Source organism: Strix uralensis, chromosome 2 (assembly GCF_047716275.1).
Source record: "Strix uralensis isolate ZFMK-TIS-50842 chromosome 2, bStrUra1, whole genome shotgun sequence".
Classification (NCBI taxonomy): Eukaryota; Metazoa; Chordata; class Aves; order Strigiformes; family Strigidae; genus Strix; species Strix uralensis.
The window spans coordinates 39685825-39712335 of record NC_133973.1 but is presented as its reverse complement, the minus strand read 5'-3'; the positions used below and the strand labels follow the sequence as shown (position 1 = coordinate 39712335).

Here is a 26511-nt window from a genome sequence, read left to right as displayed (position 1 = left end):
TCAGCTGGTGGTTTAAATTTAGACTGGGCTACATAATACCTTTGAGACCTGTTCCAAGCACATAAAGAAGGAATTAACATATGAAGCATTAAGAATACACCTTCAAATTCTTGAACTATTTTATGGAGCAGTTTTCTTTTGCTTGGAGTTGGACATAGCATCTGTGAGTTAGATTCCAACAGTGGTGTTAACTTGGACAATACTTCTGCTTTGATGCAAGAGGAGCTCTCTGAGTAGTATGCTATCAAGAAATGACCTTTCAGAAGAGCATGGGGAAAAACCAGTACATATTTCTTATTACATTGTGCAGCCACAGATGTTTTTGGTACTTCATCAGGAATTTTAGTCTGGGAAGTCTTTCACTTTTGTGCTTCAGTGCCAGACAGAAAATAACTTATATGAACTCAGAAGTGTTTTCCTCTGCGCTCTTTTACCACTCATCTATTGCAAGTTGCATCAGGCATTCAAAGTTTTCCAAAAGTGAAGCACCTCAGGGAATACTCAGGATCACTGTCACAGGAGTGAATGAGCAGTTTCATTACAGCATTGTTTAAATGAGAAACTGCATATTGCTGAAATACTACCATGAAGCTGACTAATTTATTGTTACCTCTCAAAACATTGAGTATGGGAGTTTTGTTTGTTTTCTAGCATAATTAAAGAAACCCTATGAAATAATGTTTCATTATTTGGCTTCTGGCTTAATACTAAAAAATTTAGACTTCCTCTAAAGCTTAAGTATTTTTTTGTATATGAGTGTTAAATACAAATATTCATTCAGCATGAGTAAATGGCTTTATTTCATTCAACAAGATTAAATAAGCTCTCTGCTTAACCCAAGCAGAAAAGGAGTTGAGATGAATGGGAGCAGTGTTTGGAATACTAATTATTTTAAATCAATTGGTATGCCTTTTATGGCATGTTTATATAATGAAAAGTTCAACACTAACAGTGCATTATAGGTGTATACACACACACACTAACTTAAACAAAAGAAGATGACAAAAGGATTCAATTCAATGCAAGAGAGACTTGTAATGCAACAGAAACTGGTAGTTTAAAGATGAGAGTTGAACAGAATCCGCCTAATATATTTCTCCATTTTGATGTGTGAGTGATGAATTGTGCAATTATGCAACTATGTGCAACAAAACCTTGGTGAAGCAATGGCCATGCTAGCAAATGCCCATAGAAAGAAAACTTAAATTCCTTTATGAAGTGACATAGCAGAGCATGCCAGGCACCCACACCCACGTTGACAGCTCAGCAAGATGCAAGCAAGAACTCTCTCAAGGAGAAAGAGAAAGGCTTCTACTATGGCTGGCTGAAAAAATTGCTCAGTACCTGCACATCAAAAGTGGAAAGTCAGTGAAACAACAATGATTGATGGCAGAGCAAATTAAAAGAGACAGAGCTTTTTTGACAATGCAGTTTGGAAAGGCATGCTTAGAAACTGCAACTAGTAGCCTCTGTGTTCAGGTGTATAGGACACTAAATACATGAACACCAGTTAAAACTAATTGTAAGAAGAAACATGGTGGTTTTGTGGGTTTTTAAAAGTCATTTCCATTTCCTAATGGAAAGAACCAAGTAAAGTCTCAAAAATGCCTGTTTGAGCTAAGAGGCAAGCGTTGTTGCAGAAGTATTACCAAAATCCTTATTCTGAACATCTTCAAGCATCACATTCATACAAAGAAATGCTTCTCAATAGAGATGTATATTTTTTTGGGAAAAAGATAGATAGTCCTCCTAGAAAGCACTGCAACACCAGAACATTACATTATCATAAGCAGCTAAAGTTTTGGAAAAGATGAAAGGTGAAATATTGGATGTTCCTGAACTTTTACTATTGGTAAAGTGGTAACTAGTAGCAAGTCCTTACGTCATCTGAGAACACTACAGTGACTGCCATCAATAATTCCTCTTATTTCTCAGCTAGTTAAGAAACACAGCCCTTGATATGAGTCATTGCTCCACATCCTGCCCTGCTTCAGCACTTCCTCATCCAAGGCAGAGGCTCCTCGCAGCAGTGTATCTGAATTTCAGCATATTCAGACAGTATACTGAGAGATTCCACAGAGGTAAGAGATCAAGTTTTCTGTCTTATACTAGAAAGTGCTAAAACTGCAGTATCTGGGCTACAGCTTTTTGGTTAGGGTCTTTTACAACTGCTTCAGATGATGTGGACACAGGAAAAGTGAAAAAGAAACAATCTGGGTTTGATGTTTTTCCTTTGTTATAAATTGCAGCTTGCTGGAGAGGAAAAGATACAGATTCAGGGGTTTCCCAGTTAAAACGTTTTGACTCTTAACTCCACTCGCCTTTGCTGACTGCCAGCTGGGATGCACTTAGACTACAAAATGAGAAGTGAGGCTAAGGCTACCAGTAAAACAAAAGGCAGCTTTAACCTGACACCCCAAAAGGAACCTCCGACTAATTTATTCACCGACTACAGTTTTGTCTTTATTTCTGCTCTTTATCTTTTTGCTTTTCTTTAGTTATTAAACTGACACACCGACAGAAGTGACTGAACAGGAAGTTTCAGTTGAGTGAAGTTCAGAGAATGAACACTAAGCTGAAAATAATCACACTTACTGCCTCAAATTGTCAGCTGAGTAAGAGAAAAGGCTCAGACAAAACATTCAGCATATTCGTCTCACCAAAAATGAAACCCTATGTAACTTCTCAGGTTCTGAATGGTCACTGTTTACAGACTGATAGTGTGTAATAACAGCTAAAACACCCCTGTACAAGGAAGGTAAGGAGTCCCATTGTGTTGAGCAGCACACACACTGTCACAACATTAGTGTCACACATAACCCAAGGTCTCAGCTTGCAGCTAGTGAAGAAATCGAGTCCAAGAGTGAAAAGAAAGAGGGCAAGCAACTGCATAGGAGAATTTGTCCAAGTTGTGAGTCACCAGGGTTTATGTTACAGGTGTTTGTGGACTTTGAAAAAGATAACAAGATAATGTTGTGCAAGTGGGTTTCAGACGAAGTTGTTGCCTTTGAGTTTTGATGAAAGGTTTATATTAGATGAATAAAAAACCACCACACACAGCCACAGATGTACATACCAGTCCCTACAGCAGGGCATTTCACAGAATCACAGAATGGTTTGGGTTGGAAGGGACCTTAAAGATCATCTAGTCCCAGCCCCCCTGCCATGGGTAGGGACACCTTCCAATAGACCAGGTTGCTCACAGCCCCGTCCAACCTGGCCTTGAACACTGCCAGGGAGGGGGCAGCCACAGCTTCTCTGGGCAGCCTGTTCCTGTGTCTCATCACTCTCACAGTAAAGAATTTCTTCCTTATATCTAATCTAAATCTTCCCTCTTTCAGTTTAAAACTGTTACCACTCGTCCTATGCCTACACTCCCTGATAAAGATCTTTCCTGTAGCCCCCTTTAAGTACTGGAAGGCTGCTATAATGTCACCCCAGAGCCTTCTCTTCTCCAGGCTGAACCACCCCAACTCTCTCAGCCTGTCCTCACAGGGGAGGTGCTCCAGCCCCCGATCATCTTCATGGTCTCCTCTAGACCCGCTCAAGCAGGTCCATGTCCTTCTAAGCTGGGGGCCCCAGAGCTGGACAGAGCACTGCAGGTGGGGTCTCATGAGAGCAGAGTAGAGGGGGAGAATCACCTCCCTTGAATTGCTGGCTGCACTTCTCTTGATGCAGCCCAGGGTACAGTTGGCTTTCTGGGCTGCAAATGCACATTGCTGGCTCACATCGAGCTTCTCATCAACCAACACCCCCAAGTACTTTTACTCTTGATAGCTTGTCCCTTCTTCAGAAGGAACCGTACCCACGAAGGTAATGCAGGGAGAGAGGTAAGTAGAAGAGCCACACCTCGGAAAAGCACAAAGCAACTGATGTCACGAAGCCAAATTTCTCATATGTTTGCATGAACTTGGAACTCAGGCCCTTCAAGAGCCAGCTTGTGTCTGCTTTGCCTTTTTAAAGACTAAATTGACAGAAGAATTTCACCAGTTGACTAAAACTGAATCCTTAGTGAGCACTGAAACCACACAGCTATAGATTTCATTTCTCATTAAATCAAAAAACTTGCTATTGTTTTGAGTTTAACTTGATAATACAAGTATAAGCAATGTAAAGGCAGAGATCAGCACAGATTTTTCCTTCTAAAGAAATTAGTTATTTCTACCAAGGAAGAGGGGGTAGTAGGAAACTTTCATCTCTAAGCCCTCTTCTTGTAATGCAGACCAGGCTACTGAAATATTTACCAAGATAAGCACTACAAAAATGTCTCAAATATGCTGTGTCCTGTTACGAAATTCCTAAAATAAAAGTGCATGGATGTATGTACTACATTCAAGAGACTGAAGTTTTGGTGGAACAGTCACCATTTCTTGAGATTTTGGCTGTTAGAGAAACCACTCCAGGTGGGGACGAACATTTTACCCTTTAAAAGAAAAAAAAAAATTAAAAAATAAAAAATAAAAAACCACCACACACACAACAATGCAGTCAACTCTTTAGTGGGCTTGTTGGCTTTTTCCCACCTTATCATTGTAGATGGCATCTACAGCTTCCTGCTAGCACATGACAGACACAGACCTGTTGGAGCAGGTCCAGAGCAGGACCATAAAAACAGTTAGTGCTGGAACACTGTTCCTCTGAATAAAGCCTGAGAGAGTTGGTGTTATTCAGCATAGAAAGAGAAGACTCCGAAGACACCTTATTGCACATTTTCAACACTTAAAGTGCACTTATAAGAAAAATGGAAGGAGACTTTTACCAGGCCTGTAGTAACAGGACAAGGGGCAATGGTTTTAAACTGAAAGGGGGTAGATTTAGTTTAGATGTAAGAAAGAAATTATTCACTATGAGGGTGGTGAAACACTGGAATAGGTTGCCCAGAGAAGCTGTGGCTGCCCCCTCCCTGGCAGTGTTCAAGGCCAGGTTGGACGGGGCTTTGAGCAATGTGGTCTAGCGGAAGGTGTCCGTACCCATGGCAGGGGGGTTGGGACTAGATGGTCTTTAATGTCCCTTCCAACTCAAACTATTCTATGATTAGCACTAAAGAATATTGAAAAAGTTGAGCTAGTTGGTCTCTCACACTCCTAGTTACATTCCTTTTCTGAACTGTGTTACAGCCTTCCCTCCCACTCAGGATGAGGAACCTATAGAGCCAACTGCCCCTATGGAAGCTGAGCATTCCTAAACATACACAGAAGGTGGCAGTCCAGTCCAGGCGAGAGTACCCTGCAGGCACATGTCAATGGACAGAGATTTGCTTCAACAGGTGAGAGAAAGGAGGGGAGGAGAGGAAAAAATATCCTCTGAACAATGAGATACTTTTCTGCCACAGTCCATTAAGTATACACAGGCACACACACTGAATGTGAATATATACTCAGTGAAATATCTCACTGAACACTGACAATTTTCAGAGGCATGGGGGGGGATGTATATACACTGCAAATATACCTGCAGTCAGATTTTTCAAAGCATCCTGAGCCTCAGAGGCTTCCAGTCATTGATTTCAGTTCACATCTGCCCATATGTCTTAGAATGGCACCTCAACACCTTCAGGCACATCTTAACTGCACCACAAGGCATGATGTGGAGGTGTCGGTGCTAACAGGGTCTGGAGAAGTGTGCTGTCTCCATGTAGCATGGCACTAGCATGAATTCCCTGTGCTGATGGGGAGTTACTAATTGCAGCTCCCCACCACACTTCCCAGTGCTCTACTGCTCCTGGCCTGGGACACAAGCTCAGATCAGCGTGGCAAAAGGCTGTGTGAGCACCTGCGACTGCTCAGCCCTGGCCCAGAACATCCATACCACCTATGGTGTATAGCAGAGGCATACCAGAACTCACATTGGCTTGGGTTTTTAATTGGGTTTATTGCTGGAGAGGTTGGTTTTGATGGTGGGGTTTTTGGTTTTGTCTTTTCTGTTTGGGTATTTTTCTCTTTATGCTTACCTTCCTGCTCACATGGAGTACTTAAATAAAACTACAGCCACCTTCAGCATCACTAAAGGAAATCTCCATTTTATGGCTGTAACTAATTTGAGATTTGGTTGTTCTCTCAGCTGCCTTTGCCTCTACCGTCTCTGCATTTTCTTTTTTCTAAACTCCAATTTCAACCACCAGACTTTTCCATCAGTCCTTCGCTATGCTAATTGCTAAAGTCATCTGTGACAGAATAAAATAAATTGCTGGTGCTAGGACATCATCTTCAAGGAGGTGTCCAATAAGACTAAAGGAAGAAAGTGTGTATCCCTTAGTCATTATCTGTTTCAAGATGCCTGCTGAGTAAGGGAGGAGGGGTAAAGAAAGTTAAAAAAGAAAAATCACAAATTGGAGAAAATGTAATCTATTCTAGAAGGGCTAGAATATTTGTACAAGTCTTAAAATGCAGAGATTTCCATGTGCCGATCAGTCCCTAGGAATGCAGATTGCTCAAAACAACTGCCTCCCCAGCACAAATGGTTTAAGAACAATACATACACATAGCTAGCTCAAGGACTCCAAGCTAAACAATTTCCAGTCATGGAAGACTTGCTTTGAGTTTGTGCATGTAACTTCTTACAAGGGATGTGATTGCACTCTAACTTCACTTAAGATTTCCTAACAGCTCAGAGGCAACTGTCTTAAAGCTGTCTTTTTTTAATCCCTCATCTGTGGGTTACCACTTTTTGGTTTTGCTTTTAAAGCAACCACAGAAAAAAAAAATTCCCTCATGCACAGCAGAAAAGCTCAATTCACTACAGCTTTTCTAGTTACAACATAACAGCACCTTTGGCAACAGATACTACAGTTCAACCACTACCTCAGAGCATCCATCTCCTTACAGGTATGTGTGGGAGGGAATGCCTTGAACCCATGTTTTCAGCCTTGTGCTTAAACTCCAACAAATGTTGCCCAAATATGATTTGCTTTACCACATCCTCTGGACCCTTTACTCCTAGTGTAAGTGGAGGTGGCTCAACTGTGCTCTTTCAGTGAGAGACTTGCTCTGTTAGCAGAGAGGACAATGTGCAAGCAAGACTTCAAGAATAGTAAAATGTCATTTTCACAGATCTACAAAGGTATCAAGACCTAACAGCAAAACCTACAGGAATATAGCAATCTACCCCTGGAAAGCAGAATTATTCAACCCACCCAGGCATCCAGCCCACCTACTGAGCAGCAGGCATTAAGGCAGTGTAACAGTAAGAGCACTCAGTAGCATCCTGAGAGAGAATACCTGCAGTGGATGAAACCACAAGACTCACTGTCATTTCCAAGGATTCATTTCAAGTTTTTATTTTCAGTTACTGCAGTTTACCAAAGTTTCACTCCAAACTCACTTTTGTTCTATAAAAGAGTGCTGGTGACTGGTGTAATTTAGCTTCTGCTTGGTATAGTTGCAGAGTGTAACTTTAATGAAGAGTAAGGAAGATGGAGAAAACGGGCAAATTATTCATCCAGAGAACACCAGGGTTTTTTTAATTTTTAAAATTACTTCTACAACTTAGTTTTGTATCCAGGTTTCATCCTCTCATGCCTCCTTGTGTGTATATTATTGTGCAGTTTTCTGTATTATATTACTTCACTTACAATTTCCTTCAAGGATGCTGGAAAAACTAGGCACAATGAGATGAACGAAACTGCTATTTACTTGATTTTTTTTTTCCCTTCAGTTTATTCATAAAAGTTAGTTAGTCATAGAGTCCAAATGTATTTCTCAACTAAGTGCATTTGAAGTATAATCTCTTCACCTCTGGCTTCCCAGATGTCATTTCCTAACATCCAAGTTTCTCTGTGTTCTACATTGCCATGTGTTTAAGTTCTGAACCAGAAGGTTTCTGTAAAAGCAAACTTGCTTTCAGCTCCTTTCTCAGTAGTCTTGCCAGAGCAAGGTCAGCTCTCTAACTACGCTGACAGCTATGTGAGCTAAAGCCAAGCAGATCCTTGCCATCATTTCTGAAAAGAGGATTATTTTGACATCAGGAAAGGGAAGAACATCCAGAACTCTCTACATTTCCCTTGCTGAGGCAGCCCAGCTTAAACTTGATTGTTCTTTTTAGAGTAGTCTTACAGGGTCGATAGAGAATTGCTGCATTTTCCTTCTGCATCCTTGCATGCATGCAGACTGACTATCGTGTACATCTGCAGACTCAACGTGTTCCAGCTACCCAGCTTTGGAGGAGCTGGCATTGTCTTTTCCTTCCTCATTACTGCAAACAGTGCAAACAATGCTGAACTGCACCCAAAACACACTTATCTTGCAGTAACTGTATCTTACAGTTACCCTGAACTCTTACTTCCTGAAAGGTGACAATTTCCTCTTACCCAAATGCACTTTAGTGTCCATGGGACATATCTCTTAAATAGCTATGATGAAGGAACCTGCCCAATAGCCATGTTTCCCCCCACACACACCAGAAATACATATTTAGGACTTCCAAAGAAGAAAAAAAAAAAAGATGCCCAGAAGCATTTGTGAAACCCGAGGTGAGAGGAGATGACAACAGGGAGTGTCACCACATTTCCAGCTCTACAGCATGTTCAGCAAGGGCCATTCCACAGTTAATTTACTCCCATGCACTCCTCAATCACCCATAGCAATGCTTCCAACTACTCACGCTGCAAGCTAAGATTTCCTTGCAGCTGGCAGAATTACAGCTAGTGAGCAGTGCTGCAGCCAGCTGCCCAGGGCAGTGCAATGTTTGGCACAGGCTAACCACACTCTAACTGCTGTCTACTCCGATTCCTGCACCACCACACACTGCTCATCTGTTAGCAAAGTGTGGCTTAAAAGCTGGCTCAGACATCTGCACATCCTGCAGCAACTATATTGGAGTTATATTTCCAAGAGATTTTTGAAAACAACATGTGACCATGTATGAATTTGAGGCACCTTTGTGTTAGGATCTATAGAGTAGAAGCTATTAGAACTTCTACTGTCTCCTATAACAAAATTTATATTCTTTTACAGAGTGATTTTTTTGTTTGTTTTTTGTTTTTTTGAGATGAGGAAGGAATCTTTCCTAGCAAGAAAGATTGCAACAACATGCAGTTGAGATGATGGGAATGAGAGCTCTCTGAGGTACCTGTGTTACACTGCATCTCATATTTTTCAAGTCCTCTACTGGGAGAGAGAGAAAGAACAAAGATTTTAAAATTTTGAGGCTAAAAGGTTTCCCTGGAAAGGTCTCCTCTGCAAGACAGGCTGAGAAATAGCTGTGCCAAGCTAGAGTCAGGGGTCAGCATTTCATCTGTGACTAAAACTCATGTAAGTTCCTGTAGTATAATACTCATTTTACTACCTCCCCTCCCATTTCTTTGCTCCTCACAGAGGCATGAAGTGGAAAAGAGTGTGTTCATTTGTACTAGAGCATTGACATCCAGCCAGTAAGTACACTCTGGGGAAACCTAACTCCATAAACTCTTCTTGGGCCCACAGTTACTGTCCATTAAGGCCAAAGAGAGCAGCAGCATGTTGCTGAGCACAGACTCCTTTTATGGCACCGGGATGTGGCTGCAGCTACAGTCTGGATGAAGCCTTAACACTCTCAAACCAAAAGCAAAATATCCAATTAAAGAGCTAGCAGGGTTATATGGCAGGTCTGCCTGGGGGATCTTTGAATTTCCTCATGGGGAACTTTTGTACACAAAGATTATTGTCCACACAATTAATTTCACCCTTTGAGTACCTCACTGTAGCTGCAAGTTTCATGCTGCTCATGGTATGAAGCCACTATATTAATTTACAGGTGTCTTCAGCTATGTAAGCATTATCCAGAAGTCCAGCATCTTGATTCAGATGCAAAGTGACATGCACAAGCAGATCTAAGTCAGTGCAACTCTCCTGGCTTGACATGATTGGCAGTGTATCCCTACTTCACACCAATTACAGATCTGTTCCATACCTCAGAAGAAGGAAGAGAAGGATAAGTTGATAGCCATGATTAAAATTCATTTCTGTCATCTTGGTTCCTCTTTTCCCTTACTTTTCTTCTGTGTTGAGAGAGGCATAAAAAAGTTTCTATCCAGAAATAGTCCTTGTGTCAAGGGTCATCTCCAGGGAGTGTAAAAATGCTACTTCAGCTCCAAACCTCCTTGCATTTGTAGCCCATGGTACAGGAGATTTTGGGGTGGAGTAGCTAGAAGAAATAGGGCATAGCTGAGGTAAGACAAGTCATGGCTAAGACCACAATCAGCTCACTACCAGCAAGGTGTACATCAGAGATACCCTGTGACTTACTCTGTTTAGGCCAGGCCAAATATTTCCATCTCGAGTGGCTCCAGAACTTGGGGGGCTGCAAAGCTAATCCTCAGACATTTTGCCTCCCCTGAACAACTGCTTAGAAATAGGTTTGCTTCAGTTCCTAAAACCTGTGTTCCACTGCAGAGATGCTCTAAGGACTTCACTGTCCTTCTCCAGCTGTCACTTCAACTTCATTTCTCAAATGACTATTTACAGCTTGAATGAAGGATTATGAAAGACCAACACGTAGCACTCTTAGTTCAGTCCTCTAAATAAACAGTCTTAGAAGTGCCAAGGTCATCTTTGAGGTCCTCAAAATCTGAGACACTGTAAGATACATAAATAATTAGGCTCTTCAAATCCCATCTGGTAGCAGGACAGAGATGTAAAGGCTTTGGAATGCAGGCATGAGATCAGCATCTAGATATTTCCATGAGTGCTCAGAGGAAGCACTTCAAAACTAGGCCATTTAAAGTTTACATAGTTTGAATGCTTTCTACCTATAATTTCTATCCCTTGTGTTCAAGCCACAAGCTTCTCCTTTGTTTAACAGTTATCAGTAAATGCACAGTATCAATCACACCTAATAATTGCTAGTTAACGCTCCACAAACATGTTAGCAAGGGGAGGGAAAAAAAAAAAAAAAAGAGCTTGGTCCACTGCACAGTCTCAAAAAGAACAGACATGTGTGCCTACAAAAAGGGCAGCTGTAACGTTTAATGCCATTTAATATTGCTCTAAAGATCCAGACAAAATATTTTGTTTGCCTGCATGACAATGAGTCCTCAAGATGTTTGGCAGCTGCCAGTATACTAAGTACAATGCCATATCGAATCAATTAGCACATTGTACTTTCCTATCTGAGGAATCACATCCCTTTTCCTGCGAGAGTTAGGCTCTGCAATCTACTGCATACAAGGCCTATTAAACACTCTTGTCCTCACTTCTCCCCCTGAAATTACAAGATGCAATTTGGGTAAGCAGTAGTAATCCCCACATTCCCATCAAAGACCAATCAATTTGTGTTCTCACTGAATGCATCAGCTCTTTTTAATAGTAAGCAAATAGAAATGGGAGAAGGAATCCTGTCCTTTCAAATCAAAGTTTCTGTATAGTTTTGACTCCAAGCTTAGTAATTTCTGAGGCCCCAAGTCTTGTCATATGTTACCACAAATACTTAGAACTTGGGCTTTGTCCACCTCCAAAAGATGGGTTTTCATGACATATTAGTAGCAAGAGAGGATGTGGATTCAGGCAGCCCAGCTGCAGAAAACCAGGGTGGCTCAGGGAGCATATCTCTTCCCAACAGCAGTAGGAAGACTCTCTCAGTTGCTACATCTGTCAAGACTAAAAGCAAGTGGCATATTAGAGTGACAAAATTCCTCCTGGTTACAGCTTTGTTAGACATCTCATTATAAGAGTCTACTTCCCTAGAATCTGATTGCAAAGCAGAAAAATGAATCATTTACTCTAGCAGTAACAGCTGTGCATTGAATAATACTATGTTTTAGGAGGGCCTGAGTGTATTGCAAAACCACTCTTAAGTATTTTGAAACATGCAAGACTGGACAACACTTCAATCCTAACAAAATATCCACAGCATACTACAAGGTGTCAGAGAACCTAGCCAGGTATGGTCCTGTCTCTATATTCTGCACATGGATAAATACTACTTTAAAGTATTTGGCCTATGATTTTAAATGGATCTTCTGCAAGAACAGAATAAAGGAAAGTAGTCTTTTTTAAAAAAAAGTGTATCAGGAATTTTTAGAGAAACCCAAAGACAAAAAAATCTCTCTCACATATACAGAAACACTTACAATCCCTTCAGCTGGTATTTTATATGTCTTGATCTCACTTACAAAAAGCAGGATTATTCACTGGTGTTTACACTTGTCAGGATGTGTATATGATAGAAAGCTAAAATCTGGTCTCTGATTTAGTTAAATATGCACCTTAAGAGATCACTAAAGCAGAGACTATCAGAAGAGCTTAAGAGTAAACAGTTTTTAAGAATTATCACAACTAAGATGCCCAATATTTATGTCATGGCTGTAGGATACATGGACAGAGAAACATTTGAGAAATCTGGCCCTACAACTGCATAGTCATAATCATCTGCTCAGTTATGGGTGGCCTCCCAAATTATATTGGTTCTCTGACATTCTTTGAGAAGATACCCAAGGATACAAAATTGTGAGTTGATATTATCAGAGACTTCCACTCACGCACATCTTGATTTTTGATATTGCTGGAACAATACAGCACATCTTTGTGCCCTTTATACTCCAAGGCACATCATCTGCCCAACTAACTGTTTGCTGCTGTACGACACACGTATTTAATAGCATTTCCAAAATCAGTGGCACCGACCTAATTACTGTAATACTCCAACCCATATATTCCTGGATTTCCAAAGAACAGTTATTATCTAGGTGATGCAAAGCTTCATCACTTGTGCACAACTCCAGCCAAGAGCTTGAAAGGTGCCAAAACAGATATGCCACTGGCACCTGCTACTCTGCAGAAGAGCTCATATCTTTGCTATGACACTGTATAAACAGAACTAGCTCCTTCAGCTACCCAGAGCGACTAGATCACAACCAGTGGAGCTGCAGCCTGTGCAGCCCTTGCAGAAGCACCTACTGGGCCTGGATCATCCTAGGGAAAAAAACCCTGGTGTGAGATGCCATCAGAAAGTATTTCACAGGTCTTAGTCAATGAAAGGGAAAAATCAGGCATTCAAGGGAAATAAGTGTGTGTGTGGTGGGAGTAGGGAGATGTCACACAAAAGGTGCTTCAGCTAGAACACTGTAAAGACTTAACAACACTAGTGAAGCAAAATATTGCTGTTTTGGAAAGGAAAGGGCTTAGTCACCCCTGCCACTACAGAGTGAAGGGGAGGAGGAAAGGATGGGAAGGGGTAAACTAAGATTGCAGAGAAGCCATCTCCATCTTCTACGACCCTCTCCCCAAACAGCAGCTGCCAATCCTTCCACCTTGGTGGCTGCTGCTTCCTCAGACTCTAGCTGCTCCTTGCAGACCAGTACCCTAAGGCAGCTGCCTCCTTGGCCTGAAGGAGACTGCTATTTGCAGAACCAGGGGCTCAGTGAGAGCGCCATCATGCAGGACTAAGTCCCTACAAAACTTCAGATGATTTTGCTTTTGATCAGTTCATTGATCGTAAAGATGTTTGACTGTACCTATCATTCCTGAGGCTGAAAACCTAATCCATTCACAAATCTTACCTCTTCAATGGGGAAAGGTGAGACCTAGAGATCAAACTGTAGGTCAGTGCAATGCACTGCTGAATTTCCAAGCCATATTTGGGATGTGCATTTCACACCTTCAACTTCCTGTTTAGTTCTAGTTGAAAATATAATGTAAAACTAAGTTTACCTAAACTTTCACAGGGGGTTTCCTATATTGAAAGTGTAGAACCACAGAGAGGTCAGGCTGATCTTTCACAGTATGAAAGCTTGTGGTTTTGCACAAGCTGCTCCTCTTTCTTTTTAAGTCATTACTTACCAACAAGTTTGAAACAGCATAAACATATAAAAGTTCCATTCAGCATTGCTGACACCAAGAACTGTTGGTTGTGGACTGTTGATTACAGAAAAGAGATGACAACAGCTACCCATGCACTGCTATCCTAGCATAGGTGTAGCCCGTCTACCTAGCTGTCAAGTTACCTTTATAGGAGAGTTGTACAAAGTTGATCCAGTGGACTCATTGCTATGGTACTTTGGGCCCAGGGCCATATCTAAAGTGACTTCCACCACAACCCTCAAGATGATCCTATTGTCAGCTACCAAGTGACCATCAGATGCTATTACAACACCAGACATCTCTGTAGCATTCATAACTTTGACACCATCTGGTTGCTTTCATATATTAATTCTCCAGCTTACTTTCAGCTATGTCTTACTTCAAATGACAAGTGTTAAGTTCTGTGGTATTAAACGTAGTAACTGGTGAAAGTGTTACATGGCTACAACTGAAGTAAGCTCCCTTTGAGGAAATGAAACAATCACTGAACTATATCACCTTAGAAAAGCAAACTAAAGACCACTTGGAAACCAGCAACTTTTAGGACTTATATCACCCACATAGTTCTTGAGAGCTATAAGTAATTTGCATATTGGGTTGTCATCTTTATTTAAGTTCAAAGACTGGCTTATATTTTCTGTTATCTCACAATCCAGAAAGATCAGTATCAGCCAATTGCATGAAGATGCAATTAACAGTTCACAACATGGTTTCTTAAGCAAAGTAAGGCTTGTGAGATCAAGCAAAGCACCTGTCTAATTCCTCCCTCTTCTCCTCAACATCTCTTGTAGCCCTTTCACAAGTCTTTCAAAAATAAGCAGAAAAAAACCCCAAAAAACCACAAACAAAAAAACCCAAACACACCCAGAGGAGATACTGTTAGCACTGTTCTCAAGGCAAGAGAAAAGACAAAACCAAGACAGCTCTGTAAAGTCAGCTTTTGTAAGAGTCCAGATAATTTGTGTTAGAGAGCAAAACCATTAACAGCAGGAGACATCAGAGAAGCTATGCCAGAATTCATTTACCTGATCCACTTTTGGGCAGTTTTCTTCCAGCAGTTATGGAACAACAGTTTGTCCTCCCTCAACACAGCCATTCTACTAGGGAATAAAACATCCAATACAAAGCATTTCCAACTTCACTGCTGTTAACTCTGTTCTTCAAGCATCCTTTTTAATATCACTTGTTTTGCTGTTGTAGTAACACCAGCTAGACTTCCTAGTTGCTCTGTCCTAGTTACTTCTTTCCTTGCGTTTAAGACAAACATGAGAGTTACACTCTGCAGGTCTTGCCCAAATAAGAAGTGCCCCACTAGATCAAACAAGTCTAACCTAGTTCTTCATCTCCAGCAATAACAACAGGAAACACTATTGAGGGACATAACGGGTGTCTCAGATACCTTCCAGGCTTACATTGCGCTTTTATTCCCCCAGCATCCACAATTCACGTAGTCCTGCACAAAGCAAAGTTACTGCCTACATGAGCTAATTCGGAGCAAAGCCAGAGCAGGGACACAAACATTGCCCAAGTCACAGTAGCAATTAGTATTTGCTAACTTTAAGGATCAGAGGTGTGAGGGGTACATAAGTTAAATGTACCTGCTTTTCAGAATCACCTCCTATAGCTCCACCTCATGCCTTTCCTAGCATTGGGTTGCCACTGCAGACTAGCCCAGGTCATCCTTAGCTACATCTCTCATGGTCCTGGAGTTATTTGTTCGGTTGCATTGCCTCAACTCCATCACCACATTGCATGGCTAAATCACCCCACCATCTCTGGCACTACAGTCACCTCTGTGCTACAGGGGAGAAGACAAACCATGTGGTCTAGCCCAACAGTTGAGAAGTGGTTTCTCCAGATTTTCCTAGCTTGGGACAGTGGTTTCTGCTGGCTTTTGCCTCTAACAGCTCCAAACCTGTCTGGGGCAACATTACTGCCCCAAAGCACATCAGAAGTTGCTTCAAAACAAAAACTGGATCCAGAGTTTAGGTCCAAAAACTTAAGCTTGTTTTCTCACTACCTCAGCTGCAATAGAGCTGTTAGAGTCACTGTTGAGAAGTATATGAATTTAACTCGTTATCAGTTCAAAACATGTTAATGCACAAGCCAGGAACCAGACTGCTATGAAGCAGAGTATTAAAGGAGAAAAAAAGGAGGAAAAAAATAGATCAGTTGTGCCCTGTGAAGATGAGGGCTTGCAAGACTGCCAGTGCTAATTTGCAACAGGAAAATGAAGTTGCAAAAAGACATTGGAGTAAGAAATGTGACAGACAAAAGAAATTGGGGCTTCCATCTTACACTGTTCCTCTGCTTACTTCCAGGGGAAGAGACCCTTCTACTGCAAAGTAGTTCACTGGGGGAAAGGGGAAAGAAGGAATGGGAGGAGGTGGGTTTGGATTTTTTTTAAAAAAGCATACCACAGAGCAAGCCGAGTCATCTTCCAATTCTGGAAGAGCAGCACTTCAGCCAAGTACAGCCCTCATCTAAAAATCATTCACAAGAAACACTGCTGAAGCCCTACAGTTTCCAACAAGAAAGTCAAGACACTGAACCACCACAGAAAAAGGGAAACAAACACACACACACCTCCCCCTACCAATACACAGGCACAGCGAATGATAATGAAACAACTTGCAGGATGTTCCCCACATATACCTAAAGGAGAGAGCAAGCAACATACAAAAATTAATCATACACCCACATAGCCATAGGAAGAATAAGGTACTGTTGTCAGAAAAGGGTAACGGGGAGGATGCCACCTTTTCCTGTGCCACAGTTCAGAATAGAAACACATCTATAGGAAGCAAACACAAGTGGTCTTTCAGAGTGCTTTGAAAGAAAGGAGTTACTTTTTTTTTTCTTCCAAACCCCAAGCTTGCTACTCTGAAAAGAAGATATCACCTCCCTGTATGGTCATGATTACAGATGGGGGTAAAAAAAATGGAATAGTATTGTACTGATAACAGAAAAAGCACTTCTGCTAGTGGGACAAGAATGAGACAAGATCTAATTGTGCTTACAATGCTTGAGAGACGGGTGCTTCAGATTATAAAATTATTTGTCTGAACTACACCAGAACCAAGCATTAACAACAAAATCTGAAAGCTTTAAGAAGATTGAGAAGCATTCCAGAGTAGAGGACCTGCAGGAAACTCTTATGATCCCCACTCTTTTTCTCCTACTTAAACAAATTGATTGTTCAAGATATGTCCTTCAGACAATAAATACATCTACCAAGCTATCAAGCCAATAGTCTACAGTCCCTCAACAACTCTATGTTGTGTATTGTATGTACATCCCATTAACTCTGTGTATGACTGTTCTCCACTTAAAACAATTATTTACATCTTAGCATCAAGTGCTTAGAGGCATTTTTAGGGGCCCCCATTTAGGATCTTATTTGTGTCCATCTCTGATGGACATTAACATTCTCATGGTTGTAACAGCCATATAACTAGAAACTTTCTGCTCTGATACTAGAGCAGCTAGGTTTAAAGACTGCATAGGCTTCAGCTTTGTAAATATTTTCAAAAAGCAGGGGCTGTGAACTTAATTCCATTGGGAGGAGGGGGTGAGTTTAAGCCTGCAATATTTGGCAACTGTCAGCCTTATTTTTGTCACTGGTTTAAGAGTCCTTGAACCACTTGGACTTAATCCTTTTACTAGTCCAGAGTATTCCATGAGTATTTTGTGCTCTTCACTGGGTAAAACTATGGAGAAGGCCAACACCGGCTTCTGGAGAAGGGAATAGCTCTTCCTTTTCTTAGTTATTTACATTCACTGCACTTACCTGTTTTTCCTCACTTAAGAAAAGGTGCCACCAGATCACGCAGAAATAGAGATACTTTGTTAGGACACAGGTGGTACTGGTTACGTGCTGTGAATTACTCTCAGGGAAACTTGTTCTTTAAACAGTTCCTCCCTCCTCAAAAAGTTCTCATGAACTGCAGCTGCAGGTCTTTTTGCAACAATTAAAGGAAAACAAACCACAAATAAAACCCAGACACTTCACTTTTGCTTTAACACAGCAATGCTCCTAGAGAGACCAGCTCCTTTCGGTTCAATAGCTCTGACATCAGTGAGTTAATTAATACCATTGATTGGCCCCAGGATTTGTTCCAGGACTATGAAGACTTTATAATGAAGAGTTACTTATAAGCATGTTCAGACGACTGCATTTTGTAGCTTAGTAGAAAAGCCCAGAATGTGATTCAAGTGGTTCCTCTCACTCAGAGGAGTCGTTGCCATGGAGTTTGCCATCTAGGTGTACAAACCCTCCACAAGGTGCCCAGCATGGCACTCAGTCAATTCAGTCATAAGTTAACATCATTCCCTGGGGAAGAGCCAAGACAAGTTACTCCAACTTTGGTTAAGCTCAGTTTCTTTTTCTCCTTCCACCCTGGCATCCTGAGCTTCCATTTTCAGACCTGCCATTCCCAGTGTTCTCATGTCCAATGCAGAAACTACAACAGTGTTGGCTACTAATTAGCCTCATTCACATGTGAAGCTCACCACTTTGTTGATGAATACTTAACACTTTCCTAGAGGACAATAATAAATATTTTCTGAACTTCACCCTTCATCCAACTTTCTTCCTTTTCTCATCAGTCAGGAAATACAGATCCGGCTGATTGTAGGGTTACAAGTCAGGGAGGAGAGGTATTGTCTGGTAACAGGCCTGACTATTGTATCTTAGTGAAATTGTGCATATGTATCACTAAACATCACCTTGTCTTGAAGACAGGTGGTTTCTACAATATGCAAATTAAAAATAGCTAAGAGGAGAGAGGAATCACAATCTAGAAAAGCAACTGGTAGTTCCTGAGCCTGTTGCTGGCAACAGTTGCCAGCAAAAATAAGTATCTGCAGGCCAGGATTTTCCCTACTCTCACAGTACTGAAAAGGAATTTTGGAGAATGGAAATTCTCCAGCACTAGTGTGTTATATTTCCTCCTAGACAAGACGTTGAACAAAAGTAATAAAGAAATTTTATTGACTATCCCATCAGCTCAAAGCAGTCTCTTGAGCCTGAAATAGTTTCCCTTCTGCTTCCTAGGAAAGTCCCCCAGAATTTCCCTTTCTCCCTTTCCCTTGTGACCAGCCTTTATCCATTATATGAATTTGAAAGTTCAAAGGGAGGGAGTTTTCCTCTTTCCTTCTTTGGACTGATGACATTTACCAAGGGGGTTTTATAATCCTGGCTCGGTGTGAAAGATAACTGCTGACTGAAGAGGAAAAGCACACTTGTAAAATGCATAATATATTGATCAAGACACAGCTAAAGCCATCACCCACAAAAATTTATAATATTATTACACTAAATGCTGACAGTTTGTCAGTTTTAAAAAAAAAGAATGTTTTTTTGCATTGGAGCTTTACAATATAAATAGCTCAATACTGTTCTTACTCTGTGTTCAGTAACTCAACTGTTGTTGAGTTACATCCTCAAGTTTTATGGCCCTTCAGCTGCACTCTGTCAAGACACTGTACAGATAGGATGGAGAACAAAGATAAAAGGATTCACATTCATGAGCTTTTAGAGACTTATCAGCTGTAAGCAGTGGAAGAAATCAAAGAGTGCTGTGATAACCTAGTGCTAGGCAGAGAGCCAAGATCAGACCACATGCCAGCTTCAGCATTTGCAGGACAGCAGGCCCAGCTTGAGACACAGGGAGAACATGCTGTCTCTTAAATCACGAGGAGCCCTGCTGAACCTGAGGGCTGGTGGCTGGCTGGACCTGGGAAGCACAAGGCAGCTGCTGCCTCTCCTGCGATTCCCATCCTTCTGTAGCAGGAGGCAGCACCCCATGTCACCCATCTCTTCACCAACCACTAGCCCTGCTCTGTCCTTCCCACAACTTCTGGCAGCAATACCCTCTTTACCCTGCTTTTCCAAGAAGCCTGAACCAGCTCTGTACATCTGTAGCTGTGCATATACCAAGGAGTCCTTGTCCCACTGCAGGGGCTTAGTAACAAAGGAAGAGTTCAAAGGAAGAGATTTCCAAAGTAGATGCAAGCTGAAGAGCTTAGCCCAATGAACAATGGAGCTGCAAACTCTTTGCAGAAATGTAATCTAGGTGGAGACATTTCAGTGTAGGGATGTTTCTACAAGTAACAGATTAACAGCAGCATTAGACAACCCAGTCCTTCAATGAGAAAGAATTATTTCACATAGGGAATATCTAATCCAGATAGCACAAAACCCTTTAAAACAAATCATAACTACAGTGGGAGAGAAAGGCCATGAGACAGACATAGAAGAGCAAGGAGAAATACCTATCAGCCATACCCATAACTTGCAAGAACTTCCTATGTATTTCAATCCATTTTAGTTCTTCTTGCCTGTATCTGGTTTATGAGGAACTCTATACAGGGATTCATATCACTTGACATACTTGCTAAAGAAAATAAAATAAATAAATAAGTGTTTAGGTACTTGAGAGGGCCAGAGGAAGGGCAGTGAGATAACTATGTCACCTATCTTCTCTTCTACCCCAATACAGCCTACAAAAGTTTCTCCTCAGCTTATGGCCAGCAAGAACCTCACACACACTCACAGGCAGTAAGAGGGATAACTAAGCTTTTTAGAGGTTATGGCAATAAGCGGGCACCCACTGAGGGCCACTTTCACAGAAGTTGAGCACTCTACTCCAAAGTGATAATAGTAACCCAAACTGGATCATCCCTTTCTTCAAAATCAGTTCTCATTTTCACAACTAGCTTCAGATTATCCACTTCAGAAATATTAGTATTGGTCAGTGTTATATTAATCCAAAAAACATTTTTACTGACTTGAGTTAACTTAATAGTGTCTCCACCACTCTTCACATAAGTGAATCTAAGCATCAGCTTAGCTGTTTGGTTGTTGAATAGAATGCTCCAGAATCAGGTAACACCACTGATTTAAGGGTCAGTTTGAACAGATGCCAGAGGCAAAAACCCACAGCGAAGAATGAAAGTTTAAAACGTCCTTATTTCCACTTTAACATTTTACTCTACAATACCTCTATCTTCAGAGGTTAAACAGTAAAGCAAAACATCATCCAGAGTACTAGAAGCAGATATTCAGACAGGAACTGCCTCTAAAGTCAGAAAAAAAATATACACAATATTGTTTCAGCTGAATGAACCCTTGCCTCTTTCTACATTGTCACTTGTGAGCTGCTTCTTTAAGGCTACAGGTTTCTAAGAGACAAAACAAAAAACCCCACACACCTATGTCATTTTCATGTAACTGAAATATCTTGAAAGACCAGCTTTTTATTCTTGAGAACAATTTATTCATCCAAGGACAAAAAACATTTTGTTGGAACTGGCAGATAAAGAGCAGTGGAAACTCTCAGAAGAGCAAAAAGGAATTGAGAAAAAGAGGAACTTTGCAGGGAGTTGTCAGAAAGACATTACAAAAAGGAACAGTGACTTTTTGGTTTCTCTTCAGAAGTTTCATAAAAGGACATGAGACCACCGCACACCACTAGTCACAGGGAATAAGTCTCACTCAGTAAGCACAAGGCTGGGCAAAGGGTGGAATACACCACATGCTGCTTAGGCTGTTCTTCCTGAGCTTTCACCCAGACAGCATCAAATCTGCAGCACTCAAACCCAGGAGGACTTATGACATGCAAGACAGGGATAGGTGAGGCTGGGAACAGTTGCTAGGGATTTAGAGGGCAGAATTGCTCCCCAAGTCAAGAGTCTTTCCAACAGAAAGAAAGCAAATGAAAACCTAACTGCTAAATCTAGCAAAAATGTTATGTTACATAGAGGATAAAGCATGTTTTAAGAGAATGGGATGAGAGCCCACTACTGAAAATTACAGTCAGTTTCCATGCCAAACTACCCAACGCAAATCCCACCAGCAGCAGTGACACAATGTCCCTCTGGGATCTGCATACAGACATTTTTCTAGTCTCTGGATTGACCTTCACCCAAGAGAATCAAGCAGATGACAGATATGAAATTCCTCAAAAATGACAGGTGGAAATATGGATGGCATGGATCATGACTGCCTGAGAATTCAATCAGACCAAACGTAACATAAAACCATTAAATACCTACAAGACTGTAGCATTTGATCAGCACTGAATTCTGCTCACTTGCATATCGGGAACATTCTTCCTTCCTTCTGAAACTTGAAATGAAACATACCACATTTAGCATCAGTCCTGAGCCACCCAAACCCTTCCCATTTTGCAAAGCCAGTGACTTCAGTTTAGTCTGAGAGCTATTTAGAAAGGTTATTCTGAAATCAAGAATACAGTCCAACTTCCCAAGTATTTCAGTTAAGCAAGCATGTTAGCTCATACACACCCCCTTTTTGGCCAGACACATCCAGAGCTTTGTTGTTTTTCTCCAGACCTTCAGGAAGATGTTTGTGTGTTTGAATCCTGGAAACTCTGATCAGATATACACTGTAATTTCCATTTCTCCCACATGTGTGGATAAATTCCTTCTTACCAAAACTATTTATTCAAAGCCAGGAGAAGGTGTGTAAGTTCCTGCTGCAGTACTCTGTATGAGGTACAGCTTTCCACTGGGAGCAAGTCATGCACCATCACCCATTTATTCTTTATCCCTGAAAAGGAGTAACTTTTCAGATTAAATATGCATTTGGTAACAATCCTTCAGTCCCCAGAGCCTGACTGTGTCCCATGATAAGCCTTAAATAGGCAGTGGGAAGTTCCAGCAGCACGGGGAAACATAAGGAAGCCCAAAGCCAGCACTCCACCCACCTCCACAGCGTAGGTGGTATGACTGGAGCACAGGCAGAGAAGAGAGGTAGCATGGACAGAGTACACAACACCCGAGTGCAAAGCAGATAAGGACAAGTTCAGAGAGTTTTAAACAGCTATAAACTGCTAAAACACACACACACAAAAACCAGACCAGCCACCCTCACAAATGCATGAAGTTTGCTACAGTGCACCTGAAGATAAGGATCCCAATCCAAGACTCAGTTGCCACCACAGCACATTTTGCAGCCTGAAGCTCCAGACAGCCCCTCGGGAGGCAAAGGGCACTTCTTTCCACTGCCTTGAGCTGACAGGGTGAATCACACAGTGGTTAGCTACAGAAACACTACCTGCCACTGCTCACAAATCCCCAGAAAATTGCTTTCAAATTAGCGTAATTTATTTCAAATTCTAAAATGCTAAAAGAGAAAGCCACTGTCATTTCTAGACACATTCCAGCACGTCCCTCACTGAGATCTCTTAAATATCTTTCCCTGAACTAATTATAGGACAGGTTTCTAAATGATGCCTCATGTTGTTTACAGATTGCTTTCAGATAATATCAGAAGTAATCACCCAGTTTCGGTACAGGTTGTTGCATCATAAGAACTTTCTCTCAGAAGTCAGACCGTAATTTCCACTTGCAAGCTCACTCATTAGCTTTCTACTACCTGTTAGCTTTTACCTAAAGGTAAAAGGACTGCATGGTTACATGAGTAGACAGCATTTTAAAAAAAATGACAGAAAATTGCCTTGATATGGATAAGGAATAGTAAGGCAAGACTTCTCTGCTCAGGGTGCTCTCAGAATTTCATGAAGATACAGAGAAAGGTCCTCCATTCTCCAACAGTCAGCTTGCATAAATCTGTTCTCAAAAGTCAAAAGCATACAGGGGCAGGGAGGAAGAACTTGAAATTATTGGTGACTAAGCTACAAAGCTTTGCCAGGTGCATAACAAGCAGTTTCCTTCTTGGCAGTGACCTTCATTCATCTGCTAGGTGATTCTGGCTAATCCTTTTAGAATTACTGGTGTCTTCTCCAGCTGGTGCCTGTTCCAACTTGTATCACCATTCATTCAGTGCCCAGTTGGATTACTTATGTTACTTAGCCAGTACTGGAGGTTGGCAAATGAAGTGGAAGAGCTGGCAAGCAAATCAATCTCTTCAATATAATATCCAAATTATCATATCCACTTAGCTCACAATGACTTTTAAATGAGTGTCACACTTGGTCACTGCTCAGAGGTACCTCCTCTGTGTCAAAAGGGTTCCAGCTCAGCATCTCCCTCTCTGCCCTGGCCAGCACCCTACTTCAGCCCATCGTCCCATAACAGCCTCTCACAATCCTCCTCTAGATTTTCAATTCCCAGGTCCTTTCTGTTCTAGACCCCAAACTGATTCTTCTTTGCAGTGAAAGTATACAGGTGCACCGTGGCTACAAGTCACTGATCACTGAAACCAGCTGTTTTTTCTGGTACCATAACCTGGCTGTTCTGTCACCAGAACTACTGCCCCCTGTATGATCACAGGTGGGTCACGCTCCAGCTGTGTCATTCCTGATGATCAAACAGCTTCCCACAGAATTCAGAGCAAGGTTTATGGCAATAGAACAAAAACCAACACAAAACAATAACAAAAGAAAATCTGCACACAACATGGGCCCCTGGCTCATCAATAGTAGCTCTACTCACAGCATTTTCCCCTCCTGCTGCCCCAGATGTCCTGATCAGAAGAGCTGTTCACAGGGGAATGTCCTTAACATACCACAGCAACACTACTTCCAGGGTTAACAGAGCACTTATGGAAAATACCATTTTCTTATTTTAAATATGTTTAGTGCTCCAAGAGCATAAGTCCTTCAACAATAGCATTTAGACCCTTTCTCACCCACATCCCTCCTGCATTAGAAAGAGACAACTTGAATTAATTTACTTCAGGACACAAAAGTCCTTCTATTCTACAGGCACTGGGAACATTCAGTTACTTGCCTACTTGATTAATTTAATTTTATTGCAGGCTGAGCTAACATGTTCAGTAAATGGCCTCACACACGCAACACAAAAGTTGGATGACAGAGATGTTGCCAAGAAGTTCAGAGTTTTGCAATTTAATCATACGCTTTAATTATGTCACATGCCTTAGTTATTTCAGGTAGGTTAGTGCGTTAAGAAAGCTATTAGTACCTTAATTCTTCAGGAAGTCATTCTTCATTGCAAAACCTTACTCAGTTAACTGTTTTAATCTGTGAAAAATAAGTCCTAACTTATTTGTCAGATTAAAGTGAACAGTAAATGGATCAATTTTTAAATTTGAAAAAAATTACAAAGAAAAAATTTGTTAATTTTGCAAGCTTCCATTTCATTTAAACTAGCACTTAAAAATAAGGAGAAAAAAGATGTGAACTATCAAGTAGAAACTAATTATTTTAAATGCTGATCCATGTGGTGACTGAAACATCTTACACCAGCTGAACTGCACAGACAGAAACATATCTCCCCTTTAGCGTACCAAGAACAGTCTTTCTGGAGGCTTAGCGTGAACATTTCTGTTCCAAGTAGAGTCAGCTCAACCCAGAAAGAAATGTAATTTCAACTAAACAGCACTGGATTAAGCTAAATTAAGAGTCAAGTGCTCCACCTAGACCAGTCTGAAGCATCCCTGCTGTTAGATACTGCTTCCTAAAACAAGACCTGCCTTGCTCCTTCTTTATGAACAAGCTTAAACTTCAGTAGGGAAGTAACAAAAGCACGTGGATGGCAAGACAGCTCAACATTCACATGCAATTTGGATGTAATTTGGTATTTCAGGTCTGATCCCACTTCCCCCTCAGTCCAAGACTTTTGTAGACATTTGTGAGAACCAGAAACCCCACAGGGATTCTGTAGGAGTAAGCCAGCCAAAGCCAGAGGCTCAAACCAGCCGGCTGGGCTGGAACAACCACCTTCATGTGGCTCTTGAGTCAGAATCAAAACTGTTAGAAAGTGACTGACTCTTCAGAAGAATGACATCACTTCTAGGAGCTCTGACTTTTGGGTCATTCCTGTCTGCTGTTATTACACCTTTACACAAACCTGTTAGCTGGCCACATCTACCAAATCTGTTGTTCTTTCTGTGTGAGGAGATATCATAAGGACCTCCTTTACCTACTGAGAGAGTGGGCAAGGCCACAGTACCACTGCAGACTACCAGCTGCTAGGTTGCCCTCCTTCAGCATGGCGAGACACCTTGCTGCTGCCTAACAGCACGTTGGTGTGGAGCCCTGGTCACTTCAGATCCATCTCGTTCTTGCCCCAGTGCCAGGCAAGAGCACAGAATAAGTTTGCTCCTGGTATTTTTACAGAGCAGTGTTCTGTGGAGTGAAACATCTGTACAAAGCTGAGAGGGAGGATAAACTCTGTGGGGCACCATGGAGAACTAGTCAGACAGATAAGAGTGGCCATCAGTGCCTCAGTTTCACTTACAAAAGGCAGGCAGGCAGAAAACACATATGAAAAACTCACTTTGCATAAATTTATACCCTTGCTTAAAACAATAACCATTACAATGGGGAGGGAGGCAACCACAGGAGAAGTTCATCAACATTCAGGACACACTTGTTTTAATGTCAAAAAAGCCAAAAATGGCAGATGGCTTGCACTGAGTATGAGAAAGGGGCTGGTAAATGAAGCATAACCAGGGCCTGGCCACAAGGAGAGGGGGAGAAACACAGAAATCCAACTCCCAGGCCTTGCTCACCCCAGGAAGCACCATTGCACCAGAAGCAACAGAACAGGCAGAAGAACAGCACCAGCACTTTCCCCAGACAGAGCTGACTCAGTGGGAAGAGGACCTTGGCTAAACCACTACTTCCACCACTTCCACCTTTGGAGAGATTCCCTCCCCACTGCAGGGGAACAATCACTCAGATATTTGTACTCATTAAGCTATGAGATGCTATGAGGATGGGGAGAGGAAGCCCAAAACCCACATTCTTCCCCCCTCCACCCTTTTTTTTTTCCTCTTTGAGAA

General features: G+C 41.5%; 1 protein-coding gene across 1 annotated transcript in view; it reads left to right on the top strand.

Moving 5' to 3' along the window:
• The window catches only part of LOC141939203 (V-set domain containing T-cell activation inhibitor 1-like), a 44984-nt gene that overhangs the window by 7202 nt on the left and 11271 nt on the right, over positions 1-26511 (top strand). The window contains exons 2-3 of the mRNA XM_074858484.1: positions 1936-2081; positions 5118-5266. The gene's annotated coding sequence lies outside the window, so the exon portion shown is untranslated. The remainder of the gene's footprint in view (positions 1-1935; positions 2082-5117; positions 5267-26511) is intronic.